Raw genomic sequence first — 14,712 nt, 5'->3', positions numbered from 1 at the left:
GGCTATTTAATGTTATTAAGTATTATCCATAAATTTTTGGATAATATTTTGTTTTCTTAAAAAAGAATACTTTTGCAATAGCAACGCAAACTAAAATATCTATGGATGAGATAATTTAATGTCAGGAACTTGCCGTGGATTAAGGGTGGATTAGGGGAAGTAGGTAAATTTATGGATAGAGCCAACCTTGCCAGAGTTGAAGGTTGCTTGCAGTGGGTTATGGGTGTATTGGTCTCCCTGTATTTTTCTGTCTGCTTTGTATATGGTAGACATTTACCTAATGAAATTTTAAGGAAAAAAAACTCTCATAAGGAAATATACACAACTTAACTATGTTAGTGAGGGATTAAGAGTAAACAAAATTAAAAACAAACCAAAGTTCTCTCAAAGTTAATAAAGAGCAGTTTAGCAAAAACACTTCAAAATTACATAAACTTGGATTTTTTGTTTGTTTGTTTGTTTGTTTTGCTGTACGCGGGCCTCTCACTGTTGTGGCCTCTCCCATTGCAGAGCACAGGCTCCGGAGGCACAGGCTCAGCGGCCATGGCTCACGGGCCCAGCCGTTCCGCGTCATGTGGGATCTTCCCAGACCAGGGCACGAACCCGTGTCCCCTGCATCGGCAGGCGGACTCTCAACCACTGCACCACCAGGGAAGCCCTGGATTCTTTAAATACAATAATTTCATTATCCTTAGTAACAACAAAATACCCTTCATTAACAGACCATCTGGGTCGTGACCTTGCCACCATACCTTTCATTGCTATCTGCACAGTTACCAAGATAAAGAGTAGCAATGCATGCAGATAGAAAAGAAAAATGCTGCCCCTGAGCTATACTGAATTAAACTAGTAGATGGCAAGCAGCAGGGAGATGCACAGCTGGAATGCCAAGTAAGACAGCACAGGGGTTACATGTGAGTGAGGCCAATCATGGGATGTTAGGTAGAGACTCTCTGCCTCTTCAAAAGCATTGTAAATAATTAGTAATGGGTTGCCTTTTTTTTTTTTAAAGAATAAAACTGGTAGTACACATGAAAGTCTAAATTAGTACTAAAAATAAATTTTATTTTATATCTTTTCCTAAACAGCAAAGCCAGTCTTTAAAGATAGATATTTATACTTATAAGGTATCTATGAAATTACAGAGGAATTCACCACACACACACACACACACACACACACATTATTTTGCATTAAAAATCAACAAGACGATGACATATCAAATGTAAACCTCATACTTAAATAAATGCAATGAAAATTTGGGAGGATAAAAATAGAGCCTTTATGAAACAGTAAAGAGGCCTCTCAAGTGTAACTGAAACTCAAGTTGTATAATAAAAGAGGTTTAAAACTTCTCTGGCTTCATGCTTTGTGCACATCATTAATATCTACCACTTCAAGTCACTTCAAATTAGGCATCCCAGCAGTTAAGTTCATAGTTTCCTTGCTTCAAGAAAAGAATAAAAAATGTGAGAAAACAAAAAGATAAAAAATACAGCATTTTAGTGCTGAAATACGGGAACGTGAGGCAAGAAACATAAGGGAAAATAGAAAGATACTGAAACTAAGCACTCCTGGGGATGGAAGCTTTTCTGTGTCCCCCGTTTCTTGTTTGTAGGGAATAGGCTCCAGCCTCCATGACCTTCCCTGAGTTCCAAAGGTCAGGTTCAAACAGTTGCTAATTGGGAAGGGAGGGGATGCAGAGAAAGGGAGGAGCAGTCAAGAAACAATAGTGCAGGCTTTGGACAGGATCCTGGTTCCCCCTCATGGGGTGCACAAAACAGTATCTTTGAGCTCTTCTGGAGAACTAAAACCCCCAATAAAGGGAAGATGTTAACTACTTGATGAAGCATTCTTCATTCCAGAGAGAAGACCACAGTTTGATAAGCTCAGAAGCTCATCAGGAGACCACCTGAAGCCAGATTAAAAGATGCAGGCCCTGCACACACCCTGATCCTTATGAGTAACCCCACCCTTCCACCGTTGCTATAAAACTCACCAGGGACTTCCCTGGTGGTCCAATGGTTAAGACTCTGCATTCCCAATGCAGGGGGCACAGGTTCAACCCCTGGTCGGGAAGCTAAGATCCCGCATGCCATATGGTGTGGCCAATAAATAAATTAATTAATGAAATTAATGTTTAAAAACAAAAAACTCCTCACAAACACCTCCCCCCCAGGTTGGGGCACACAATTTTTGAGGTCATGAGCCCACTTTGCCTGGCAAAGCAATAAGCTATTCTTTTCTACTTCACCCACGTCTCTGAGATTCGACTCAGCACCAGTGCACAGAGGCTGTTCTTGGCATCAATACTGAACTGAAATTCTGTGGCTCTACAGATGTCATCTCACTTCTATAATTTTCAGCTTTGTGAAGATTAGTAATGGTTGAAAATGTGTAAAACTGTAAACCATGTTGAACAAAGGGGACAAGCCTCTATATGCTGGTGACAAGGACTCACAGGAGACAAAACAGTCACTAGCTGACTCTGAGTTAGGGTTCTTAAAGGAGGCATCTCCATGTCAGAAAAATAAATGGGAAACTCTTACAATAATTTATTCTACTGAGACTTTTGGGGATAGTTTGTCATTTGAATTCATATGTGACCTATGTATGAGATAAAATTCATATTTTATGGCAAGACAAGAAATATTTAAACATAAAAATTCTTCTCTGCCCTCTGGCCTCCTCTCTCCCTTCACTGTGCATTGCATGTCTACATCATGCATTGACCAAACCTCCCCCATCAGCACGAATACCTGCTCAACCACAAAGAGCAACATTCTCCAAGCAGCAACAAGACAACTGAAAAACTAACATTCCTTCTTGAGCTTGTAAGGGGTCACATGACCCACCAGGATGACACAGACCTGGATTATGTAAACTGTCAATAATATGTCATTTGATGTACAGCCCTCTGTCTCAAGAAACTTATATAATTGTGCCTCGATTTCTAACAGGCAGAACAGTTCTCAGAGCTTTCTGAGATGCTCTTCCCAGCTTATAATCCTCAAATTTGGCTTGAATAAATTTTTCCAATTCTTTCTTAGACCAACTGATTAATTTTTGGTTGACATATGTTATATTTTGTTCGGTGTTAGCATGTATCTACACAGATTTACATGCTATGTACTATTATTTATGAGTATGGAAAAATTTAAGACCAAGTCCTGATAACCAAAATTGTTTCCAGCATGAGTTTTCCATCTCCAAAAATGTATAAATATGTGGCCCAAATTCTGGCAATGGACATAGGTCATTTTGAGCTGTGAAGGTTAAGGGAACAGAGAAGTTTCTGGAAACATTTGGCAGTTCAGGATTCAATCACAAACATTATTGTAGTATAAACCATGGAAATTTTTTTTAATATTATCAGAAAGATATAGGGAGGTTTATTTGTGAACACCAGAAGATAACCAAGCAAAATGGAAAAAGAAAATGGAGAAAGAGGTGAAATTATTTCTTCAATGTTGATTTTGTTGCCAAGAGTTTCAATTAAGGAAGAAAATGCAATAGACAAAATGGATACATGGCTTCAAGGCATCTTACTGAATATTTAACTCAAATTGGCTTGAAAATGAACACTATCACCTCACAGAAACTGTAAGCTTGGCTGACAGAAGATAAACTAAAAATGCTGATCAAATCAAGGTAAATGAAGTGACTAGAATTGTAGACACTTAAGTCAATATTTGGATGATTTTTCCCTGCAAATGTTTTCTCTTACAAATGTAGCTATAAGATGTTCACACGGGTGATATTCCCCCCTCCTTTAATACGAATACCTTGGAAGAAGAGGTGATATGCAGACTATAGGAGATGCAGTCATGGTCTCCTTTTGTTATAGTGAGGATGAAGTTCATACTAAGTAAGCAAAGAGCATGTGTAGACAAGAATAGGAAAGAAAACTCATCCCCGAAATGGCATGTACAGTTTATCAGGATAAATACTGAGATGTGTCAAGAAGAGCTAGGAGTGAAATTGAGCCCTTATCGTCTCTGCATATGTGGTCAAATCAAATGTATTTCTAAATTCAGAAGTGTAACTGAGCAGGATCCTTCCTGGGACAGACCCCTCCCCCATATCCTCCACTTTAGGTCCTTTCTGAAGTACCTAGATAGCAGTATCCAATGCACATTTCCTGAGTTGTTTTACAGATGCTAAAACCCCTTCCAGATAAAAGACTCTCTTGATGACCATGAGCACATACCCCCTAGGCCTACTAGCACCTAAGGATTAATGATGTTAACCCCTGTGACATGGCGCTGTTACCTAACCACCAACCAATCAGAGAACTGTGCACAAGCTGATCACATAGCCTGCAACTCCCCTCCCCCACCTTGCCTTTAAAAATGCTTTCCTGAATCCCATCGGGGAGTTTGGGCTTTCTGAGCACTAGCTGTCCCAGACACCTTACAGCGTGGCTTAACAATAAATGCTGCACTTTCCTTCACCACAACCCAGTGTCAGTAGATTGGCTTTACTGCACAAGGGTGAGTACACAGAAGTTTGGTTCAGTAACAATAATAGTTTCATTCAAGTGTATTTGAACTGGCGTAAGAGGCCAAAAATCATAGTTACTTAAACCACCGGGATTTAGTCCAGGGAAAAGTCTGTTAATAATGAAATCATAGAGAGAATAAGAAATTTATCTTGAAGGAGGAGAGAGAAAGTGACATCAGTGCAGTTGAATGAACTTTTCTGGTTGAAGTACAGAGTTATAGCCCATGAACATTCATGGTGCGCAGCTCCAAACCCTTTTCTCTTCTTGTTGCCAAGCCACCTGGAGTAAGGAAAGGCTTATCTCCATCCAAGCCACCTGGAGTAAGGAAAGGCTTATCTCCATTCAGGGCAGCTTGCTGGGGATGGTATCAAAGAGAATGTTGCCAAGAAAGGTGAAAAAGAAATAAATTTTTTATTGCCATTTGAGAAGATTTAGTAGACATATATTGCCCTTTCTCTAATAAGAACAAAAGGAAATTATGGTCCAGAGTTAGGCTTCCCTAAAAGGATTTTTTTTTTTTTTTTTTTTTTTGCGGTACGCGGGCCTCTCACTGTTGTGGCCTCTCCCGTTGCGGAGCACAGGCTCCGGACGCGCAGGCTCAGCGGCCATGGCTCACGGGCCCAGCCGCTCCGCGGCATGTGGGATATTCCCGGACCGGGGCACGAACCCTTGTCCCCTGCATCGGCAGGTGGACTCTCAAACCACTGCGCCACCAGGGAAGCCCCCCTAAAAGGATTTTTGACACCACTTTTTATTTTTTAATATTATGAAAACAAATGAGGAAATTCTAAAGGAGCTAGAGTGAAGTAACTCACTCTAAAATTTAGATTGTAAATAGTAATTTCATAATCTGACTCTAGTTTTCCCCATCTGCCTTTAAGATAAAGGTCATAAACTGGCAGCTCATGAGTAAGTCTGGCCCATCTGATATGCCATCAAAATTTTTAAAGAAATAATAAATTTTATATAAACATTTTAAAATTGGGTTAAAAAACTCAATCTTTATCTTTTATTTGGAATAAAAAATGATTAGGAATCCTAATCAGCTGAAGCTGAGTTGCTCCAGCCAGCTTTCAATAAAGCAGCTCTCTTTATTTCCCAACATTTCCCATCTGAGTCACTTTTTCCTTTTATTTCTACTACCTGCCCCTGCAGGTTACTGAGATTTTGAGTCATGCAAACTCATATCCCTATTGATGTATTACATTCTTCAAGTAGAAAATAATTTTTCACTTATTTCACGTGGGGAAATAGCCACGTTGAGTTTTCTGTATGGTCAAAAACCACTGGCTGAAGATAGTATCAGAATGCACCCATGTGAGCTGGAGATGTAGGACCTAGCAAAAGGACCTAGGTTCCATGGTCTTTCCAAAACTTAAAAAAGAAGAAAAACACCTCACTTAATCAACCAACAAGCAAAATAGTGTACTCTTCTCAAAGTAGGGATGGGCATCAATTTCCCTCCTAACACCTGTACTTAACTACTTTGTTCAACCCAACTTCTAGTAATTTCTTTTACTTGTTAAATATAAGTTGCTTTAAACCCTAAAAGACTGAAACAACTAAGAGTTTTCTATCTAAGTGTAAGACTTTGGCAAGAAGTAAAATGTATCTCGAGAACTGAAAAGCAAGTAGGTGGAAAAAGGACAACAGCCTGGATAGTAAAGCAGGACTCTGAGAATCCATTTAGCATAAACATTCCCCAGTATCTGCCCTCTGATACAACTGAGCCCTGAATCTCAGAGGTAAGTAAAATTATAAATGGTCTACCTGGCTATGTCCCCTTCTTAGATCTACATCATGCCCTGCTGCTCTGCATAGCAAGACCTAACCTGTCCATCTCAGGTCTGTGCCTAATTGAAGAGCAGACCCAGAGAGGGAGAGAACGGCTTGGGTTTTCAACTCCAAGCTGCTGGCATTCTGCAACTCCTGCACATACTTCTGAGACCACTCAAGAGAACGCAAGCATAAAACAACTCCATCACTGAAGTTGCCAGAGGGCAATGAAAACTTCACTGGTTTGACTCTAGGAGCCCTCCCGGCAGTTGTCCCTAAGGTAGGGGTGACAGGGCAGGTGTCACAGAAACGTGAACTAGAAGCTGCCTGGAAAACTCTGGCCAGGACTCCCAATCAGGTGCCTGTGGCACCCTCCCCACCGCTGGCCCAAATGCCCCAATTAGGCGCTAACAAAGAGCAAGCTGAGCAAATACATCAGTCAGAGGGCTACGCTGGGAAAGAGGTACATTCAAATTGATGCAAACCCTGGAGCTGTTGAAGTCAAACACTAGGTACTCTCACAGCAAGGATTCCTAGAGGAAATGAGGGCTTGTTGAGTATGTGTGAGGACTGCCAAAGCTATCAGGGCACCAGGTTATTCCACAAACTCCAGAGGATTGTTGTCTCTGGTCTGCCAGAGGGCCAGGAATCACCGAGAGAAAACCAATGATAGGTAGCCCAGGGCTTAGAGGTAGTTTGATAGGGCAGAGAATGAAATCACGAGTCATGCAGTACACCAGCCTTGCCCCCGCTCTGCTTATTTAGAAGAAAGTACAAAATACAATAACTGGGAAAGGACTACAATAATGCAAACTAATGTAGTTTGCTGTATTTGTTATATCATCCATTTTTGTTAGAATGAGATTTTTTTTTTTACTTTATTTGTTCTCACAACATGGCTGCACATCTCTGGGCAAATAATGTTATTTATCAGCCATACAGAGAAAAATTTTAATACATCACAAAGAATAACTCCGATGCAAATACGTTTTCCCTCATCTACAGATTGTTTTTTAGCAATTTATCAATTAACTGATGCTAACTGGAAACCTAAAATATGCTGTATACTCAAATGATGGATAAAAGGAAATGTCAGGAAAACTCAAGAGATGCTTTACAGCAAAACCAACTTTAGTCAAACTTTCCTTTAGACACTCAACTATTTGGGTAATTTTTTTTCTTACTTGGAATTTCTACAATTAATTTGGCCATTACTTGATATTTATAGAGTACTTTAAAATTCCCCAGTGTTTTACAGTCACTGCTTAGTTTTTCTTTACAACATTCCCAAAAGTTGTAAGCAGTAAAACTTCTCACCAGGAACTGAACAGGAAAGTCTAAACTGCCGTTAGAAAAGATATTCTTATATGGCGTTCTGGGTGGCAAATAGAGTAAGGAAGTCAGCTGCTTATTCGTTTTACCAACTTAATTTGGAGTAAAGTCTGCCAGCATTTATTTGAACTCAGCTGTGACATTCATCTTCCATGGTTTAATTATGATGAATTATAACAAATCCTGGCAAGGAATTAAAGTTTAACATAGGGGTCCTGAGATCAAGTCCAGAGTTGAAAGGACCTACAAAGGTCAGCAACTCTAGAACAGCTCTGAAAGGCAGGCCACATCTGACAGATGGGAACTGATTTTAAAGTTTTCCAAAAACACCCTTTCTTCAACCCTTTCCACTTTAATAGCTTTTGGTACAGAAATATTATTTTCCTAGAGCCAACTAAAGTCCAGGCTTTATTTAATATATGCTAGCTTCCTCTGGTTCATACCTCATTGGAAATGGAGAAATCTGGTTACAGACTACTTATAATAAACTTAAAAAGAAATATTACCACATGTTCCACAACTATTTACTTTTTCAATAGATGTGCTTGTTCCTAAGACGATATGACCTTAACTGAGCTTTTTACTTTGCATTTCCAGGCTCAGTTGGGACTGATCCAAACAATTTCTACATATCATGCCACAGCATAGATAGTCTTTAAAAAGAGTGGCAATAGTGATTGACAGAAGTTAAATAAATATTGAACTCAAAAATAAATCACAATGACACCATTGCAATACAAGCATTTAATGAGTCTCTACTATATGCTTAATACTGAGAAGTGGTTGCTTCATGTTATAAAAAAAGAGTAGTTTCTACCTACGAGAAGATTGAAATATATTATGGAAATAAAAGCACATTTTAAACATTCAAACAACTGAAAAATCAATATAAGAAAAACACAATCTGTGTGGTTTAGACAGAATTAAGAGACAGGTCAATGTGAAATAAGAAAGATTTTAATGGAAGAGATGGGACTGAACTGAAACTTGAAGGAGGAGTCTATATAATAAGAGAAAGAGAAGGAAAACACATTCTCAATAAAGGAAGCAACACATGTAAAAACTACCTAATTGGAATGGCCTAGTCTTAGGTTAATGATAGAAAATGCCTATGTGAAATATTTCGCACAGTGAAGCAAAGATTAACTTGAATAAATAGGGAAAACTATCCTTTAATCTCATGTAAAGGACATAATTGTTCCATGCATGAATTTTGATCTGGCTTGGAGATTAATATAAAAAGGCAAGACAATGAGCAATGACATGATGTGTGATGTCAGTAATTTAATGAATAATAAAGACACAAATATGTCCACCGAGAAACAGAGATGAGATAATAGGAAGGAGGTGATTTGATGGAAAAATATTTTAAGACACAAGAGAGGAAAATAAAATTACATTTTAAAAAGTCCATTAAAGGTAAGTCTCTTAATAAATAAAGAGAAATGAAGACAAAGATTACCATAATTAAGGAAATCTTATTGTAGAATAAATCTACCCTCTCTCCAACTATTGTAGAAATTTCTCTTTAAGCTCCTCTCTTATATTTGCTTCTTGACACTCTTATTTTCCTAGATTCTCTACAAACTCTCCCAGGTTTTGCTTATTTATTCACTGGCCTCAACTCTTTTGAGCATATGTACTTCTATAAAACAAACGTGGGCCTCATGTTTACTTTTCTGTTTTTGAACTTCTGGCTGAATGTTGTCAACAGATGTTTCCTTGACCACCTCCAATATTCACTACATCAAAAAGAGAATTCTTACATTTTCTCCAAACCCAGAGCCTCTACAGCAAACCTCCATGTCCTCTATTCTGAGGCTATCAAATAATTTAAGTCTATTTCTCACCCCACGTTCCTTATAGCAGTCTCTCACTGAACCTCTCTGCCTCCAACTTTTCCCATCTTTAATTTATATTTAAACCATATGTTTGATTAAGTCACTTCAGTACTACAAAATTTTAGTGAGGTCTTTTTTTGGCCCTAGAACATATTCCAAATTTTATAGCATAACATCCAAGACCCTATTCTTCCTTTTCCATATTTTCTTTCCAGACACCATACAACATTAGTGTCTTTCCACTTCTAGAATATTATCTGGAAATACCTCTCCAATATGGAGCCATGACTACGGACATTTGTCTATATCTGAAAACCTTCAATTCTGTTCCCTTGGAAAATTTTCTATTGTTCAGAAGGCATCTTTTCCTTTGACCTCTCACACAGATTTAATGAGTATCTCCTCTAAGTGACTGCTGTACTTACATATAGCTCTACTGGCAATTTATTGAGTGACCACTATACTTGCATATTGTTCTACTGTCAGCTTATCAAACTATCAGACTGCTGGTCCACAAGTTTCAGACACATAGCTGTTCAATAAATGCTATGAGATTTTAATTGTGATCTTTCCTGTAACCTACAGAAAGATTAAAATTCCCTAATTTCTAAAGTAAGAAATTATGAGTACTTATCCAATTTATTTTTATGAACCTATGTGTTTCTTTGCTTGTGAGATTCTTCCTAATCTTACTATCACACTCTGAATAGTGTCAGTTCATTAGGCACCCAAAAAAACAAAAAATCAATCTAACTGCGTGGTTTCTATCACAAAGAAAGAAAAAAAGTAACATTGAGCACCACTGCAGTGCTATGCACACAGCAGCTGCTCTCTTCATGTTGCTTACAAAGATTTTTAATATAACTAGTTAATAGAACTACTTTGGAAAGAATATTTGGATAAAGTAGAATACCAGACTCCAACACAGTTTAGGGTTTTTATGAAAACTGGATGTTATACAGTAAGAGTTCAGGCACTGGAGTGAGACAGAAGAACAACTGATATCTAACTTTTCAAAATTCACATACTTCATATGGCTGTTATGAAGATTAAATGAAATAACACATGCAGCAAAGCTGGCATATAGCTACCTATTTTGAACATTACAATGATTGTGATTGCATTATCTATACACTTTGGACAACAGAGGAAAGAACACGGCTGGAGAATCAGAAAAGCCTAAGTTTAAATATTTGCCAAAAGTGTGACCTAAGATAATTAGTTTCAGTAATTTCCCTTCTTTTTTCTTAAATGCATCTGTAATTAACATTACATACAACTTCATACTTTTAAAATGAGATAGACACAGCAACTAGAATGAAAACTGGCACACAGAAGATACTAAAAGAGTTGCTTCTTTTCTTTTCCCCTCATGAAAAAGCCCAATTTTTCACTTTTATTTGTAATAGTTTGTTTTTAAAGACAAATCTACTAGTTATATCAGAATTTAATAGCCTATTTACTCATAATAGAGATTTCTCAGTATTAGCTTTAGCCAGAGGCCCTTCACTAGAATAGTGTTTAGGTTCTAATTTTTCTAAAATTAATAATAAATAGAAATTTAGGGGACACAGAATTATGCCACAACAGTAAGAGATTTCAAAGTATAGCCTCTGCGATTATACTTGTGTAGCCCTGAAGTCCTTAAAACTCCAGCAATTTTTTTCCCCTCTCCACAAAATTTTAAAGAAACATATGAACAAATAATGAAAACCCATGGATCCCTATTATCACCTAACTGCCAATATATTTCCACTAATACCTAGATTTACTTTGAGAGAATTTTTTTAAACAACAAATTTTCATTGTTCTAATCCTACTCTTGGTGATTTAGACTTACAACCCTGATATTTTTCATTAATTCTGAAAGAATAAAGAGATAAGTGAGAAATACTAGAAGCAGCGAAAAAAAAGGGAAAAATAACTCTTCCTTTATTAAACTCAATTATTTTAACCAATGTTTTGCTAAATTTATTTGCATGATGTATAAATTTCTAGTTATTACACATTATTTGTAGTAGAGAGGAAACAATGGTAACTACACATTTTTCTTTATGATTTTAGATGTTACCGAGAATTCAGTATGTCTTAAATAATCTGTATGTGTCTTCCCTCAGTGAAATCAGTACTTTGAGAGGATTAAATACAGATTTTTTTAAACCAATTCTGAGGGTACATGAATATTCAATTCCTAGACAGTCTTTCTAGAAAGGCTAACAGAGACCTCTCTCACTCACTGATATGTGTTTGGTTTTTTGTTTTTTTTTTTTTTATTTTAACTGAGTTCAATTTACTGGCAAAAATGGAGGACAGAGACTTTTCATTTCTACCACCAGGATGTACTTTCTTCAATATCTCTTCTCCTGAAAATCTCATAAAAGTTGGAAAAAATAATTTTGATTAATGACCTAATTTGAAGCAAAGCAAGTTTGATTAACCAGCACTTTCCTATGACGTGTGACTTTTGGAGCAAGATCTTTTTGTGACAGTTTTTCAGTATTTGTTATCTGTTAAGTACCTGCTAAGCTTTCTAAATACACTAACTATAAGTTTGTCAGAATTCATTGATTTAAAATATTTTCCACAGTTTTACAGAGGAACAATTTAATATTTGTCAGTATTTGCCTTTCTCACAAGCCATAACTTTTGTAGAGTTGAATCAGAATCTGTTTTTTCTATGCATATTGAGTATTACTAGCATGAATATGATTAGATCCAACTTAAAGATGCCACTTGCTGCCTAACCACAAATTCCCGTCCTCTTGCTGTTTTCCAATTATTCTCTTTGTGTTTGGATTTCAACAGTTTGACTATGATACTTTTACTTGTGATCAACTGATAATTGATCAAAAAATTACCTTAAACACCTTGAACTATTAAGTTCTTTATTAAGCAAATAGAGACTAAGAATAGAGACTAATAATACCATAAGCTTTATCCTCGAGGTGAATGTGGGCATATTTAGGTCAATAGATTGTGTTTATTGACATTAAAGTGGAAAAGTTGAGTTCAGCTACTTGAGGTATAGGGATAACTTAAAAAAAAAAAAATCTGGGAAATTGTTTCCTCAGATAAACACAAGTACCAAAATTATGCTTCACAGAGTCTGGGAACAAATAAACTCTATTCACATCAGGTAACGCAACTCCCAACTCTACAGAACTATTCTTTGAAGAGCTCTCAGACCATTTGCTTTTATACAAAAAATAAAAAGAGAGATAATCTCAGGGGATGGTACATAACCACTCTACCTATTATTTTTAAATTTAGTGTTACCAACAGTGGATGCAAAGTCTTCCTTTTTGGCAGAAATAAGGCCAAAGAATTTCATTGTTGTGAATTACCCACTGTAGAAACTATTCTGTTCACATCCATAATTTACCATAATAAAAAGATATATCCCTAAGTAGCAAAAGCAGGCCAAAAATATATGAAGTTGGATGTAGCAGATGTTATTGGTACAATGAAAAGACAGGGTCGAAAGGAAGAATAGAATATTCTTATCAAGAATAGAATTATTCACCCAGTTAGTGAGTGAACCTCGTTTTCAAAAGTAAGGATGAACTGTAAAAAGAGTGTTTTTATTTCTATGATAAGAGTCCTTTAAGAAATCAGAGTTTCTTGTGAAAAATCCATGAGGATTGTATAGTCATAAAGCTAAATCATATTATATTATCTATATGATTATCTATATCATTATCTATATATAACATATATATCTATATGTTATATCCATTATTTTAAAAAAATCAGATTATCTATATTGAACTCTAGACTGCCTCATTAAAATTAGATAATTATAAATTATTTGATATTGCCTTGGGAGCACTTAACATACCATTCCTGCTATTAAATACAATCAAGTTTTATTATTTTTTTAAATGTTACTGGCATTCTGACTTCAGTCACTGACTTGTTTTTACTTTAACTTTAATGTTATCCAATAACTGCAACAGACCATTGGGAAAAATAAGTTCCAAAGGTATTCTCTACTACTCTTTATGCACATTTTGATATAAAAAAAATGAGTTTTTGCTCTGCATTCAGTCAGAATAGCTCCACTTTTAGTCTACTTTTTAGCAGATGTGTGTATGTGTGATTCCTGGGAATGGTAAAGACAGTTGCACATATGTTTATGGCCAACACTTTCACCTTGATACTAATATAGGAAAGTGAAAATCAGAACACTTTCATTTCTAATGCATGTTGTATGATGACCAGAGGGGTCCAATAAGTAAATAAATAAATAAGCAAGCAAGGAAGGTTATCCTTAATTTCCTTTACTGTCTTGTTAGATTGCTTTGATTCATTCTTAAACTAATCCTTTTCTTGAATTGTCTCCCAAATGTATCTCTGAACATAAATAGATGCAAAGTGTCATCTGATAAACCCTTATCCAGAGAAGGCTACAGCAAACTACAATGTGGTTAGAAGCATGAAACTACGAAGGAGGGAATATCAAAATTAAAATTCTGTCAAACTGAATTTGTTATTTTAAAATTTTCATTCTTTCTTGAATCAAAAAATCTAAATGTTTCTTCCTTAATTCTCCACATAATGTTGCCTGTGGCTGAAATCCTCCAGACTATAATAGGTCACTCTAGAGAAACACTTTTCATTAGACAAGAAAGATGGAGGAACAGAGGGAGGGAGAGAGCAAAAGAGAAGGAATGAAGGAAGAAAACAAGCAAGCAATGCCTCAGGAAGCTATAATAGCAAGTGGGAATGTGTTGAGTTACAGAGCAGCAAATTTTGATTCTTTATGCCTGTACTATCCCATAGTATAATAAATAAAAAATTACTCTTCAGAATTGCAAGATTTGAAACACTAAGAAGTTGGACAGACATGTTAGCTCTAGTGTATTATATTTTTTAATATATCTTTAAAAGGGACCTAATGAAACTTAAAAGCTTTTGCACAGCAAAGGAAACTATAAACAAGACAAAAAGACAACCCTAGGAATGGGAGAAAATACTTGCAACCAAAGCAACTGACAACAGATTAATCTCTAAAATATACAAGCAGCTCATGCAGCTCAAGATCAAAAAAACAAACAACCCAATCCAAAAATGGGCAGAAGACATAAATAGACATTTCTCCAAAGAAGATATACAGATTGCCAACAAACACATGAAAGGATGCTCAACATCACTAATCATTACATAAATGCACAGCAAAACTACAATGAGATATCACCTCACACTGGTCAGAATGGCCATCATCAAAAAATCTAGAAACAATAAATGCTGGAGAGGGTG

The 14,712-nt window shown here is 36.5% G+C and overlaps 1 long non-coding RNA gene across 1 annotated transcript in view; it reads right to left on the bottom strand.

Annotated features, from left to right (window-relative positions):
* Positions 1-238, bottom strand: part of LOC141278210 (uncharacterized) — a 155,196-nt gene extending 154,958 nt beyond the window's left edge. The window contains exon 1 of the long non-coding RNA XR_012330557.1: positions 187-238. This is a non-coding gene — a long non-coding RNA (uncharacterized lncRNA). The remainder of the gene's footprint in view (positions 1-186) is intronic.
* Between the last annotated feature and the right edge of the window lie 14,474 nt (positions 239-14,712).

This window comes from Tursiops truncatus, chromosome 3 (assembly GCF_011762595.2).
Source record: "Tursiops truncatus isolate mTurTru1 chromosome 3, mTurTru1.mat.Y, whole genome shotgun sequence".
NCBI lineage: Eukaryota > Metazoa > Chordata > Mammalia > Artiodactyla > Delphinidae > Tursiops > Tursiops truncatus.
This window is presented reverse-complemented; position numbering and strand designations above follow the sequence as displayed.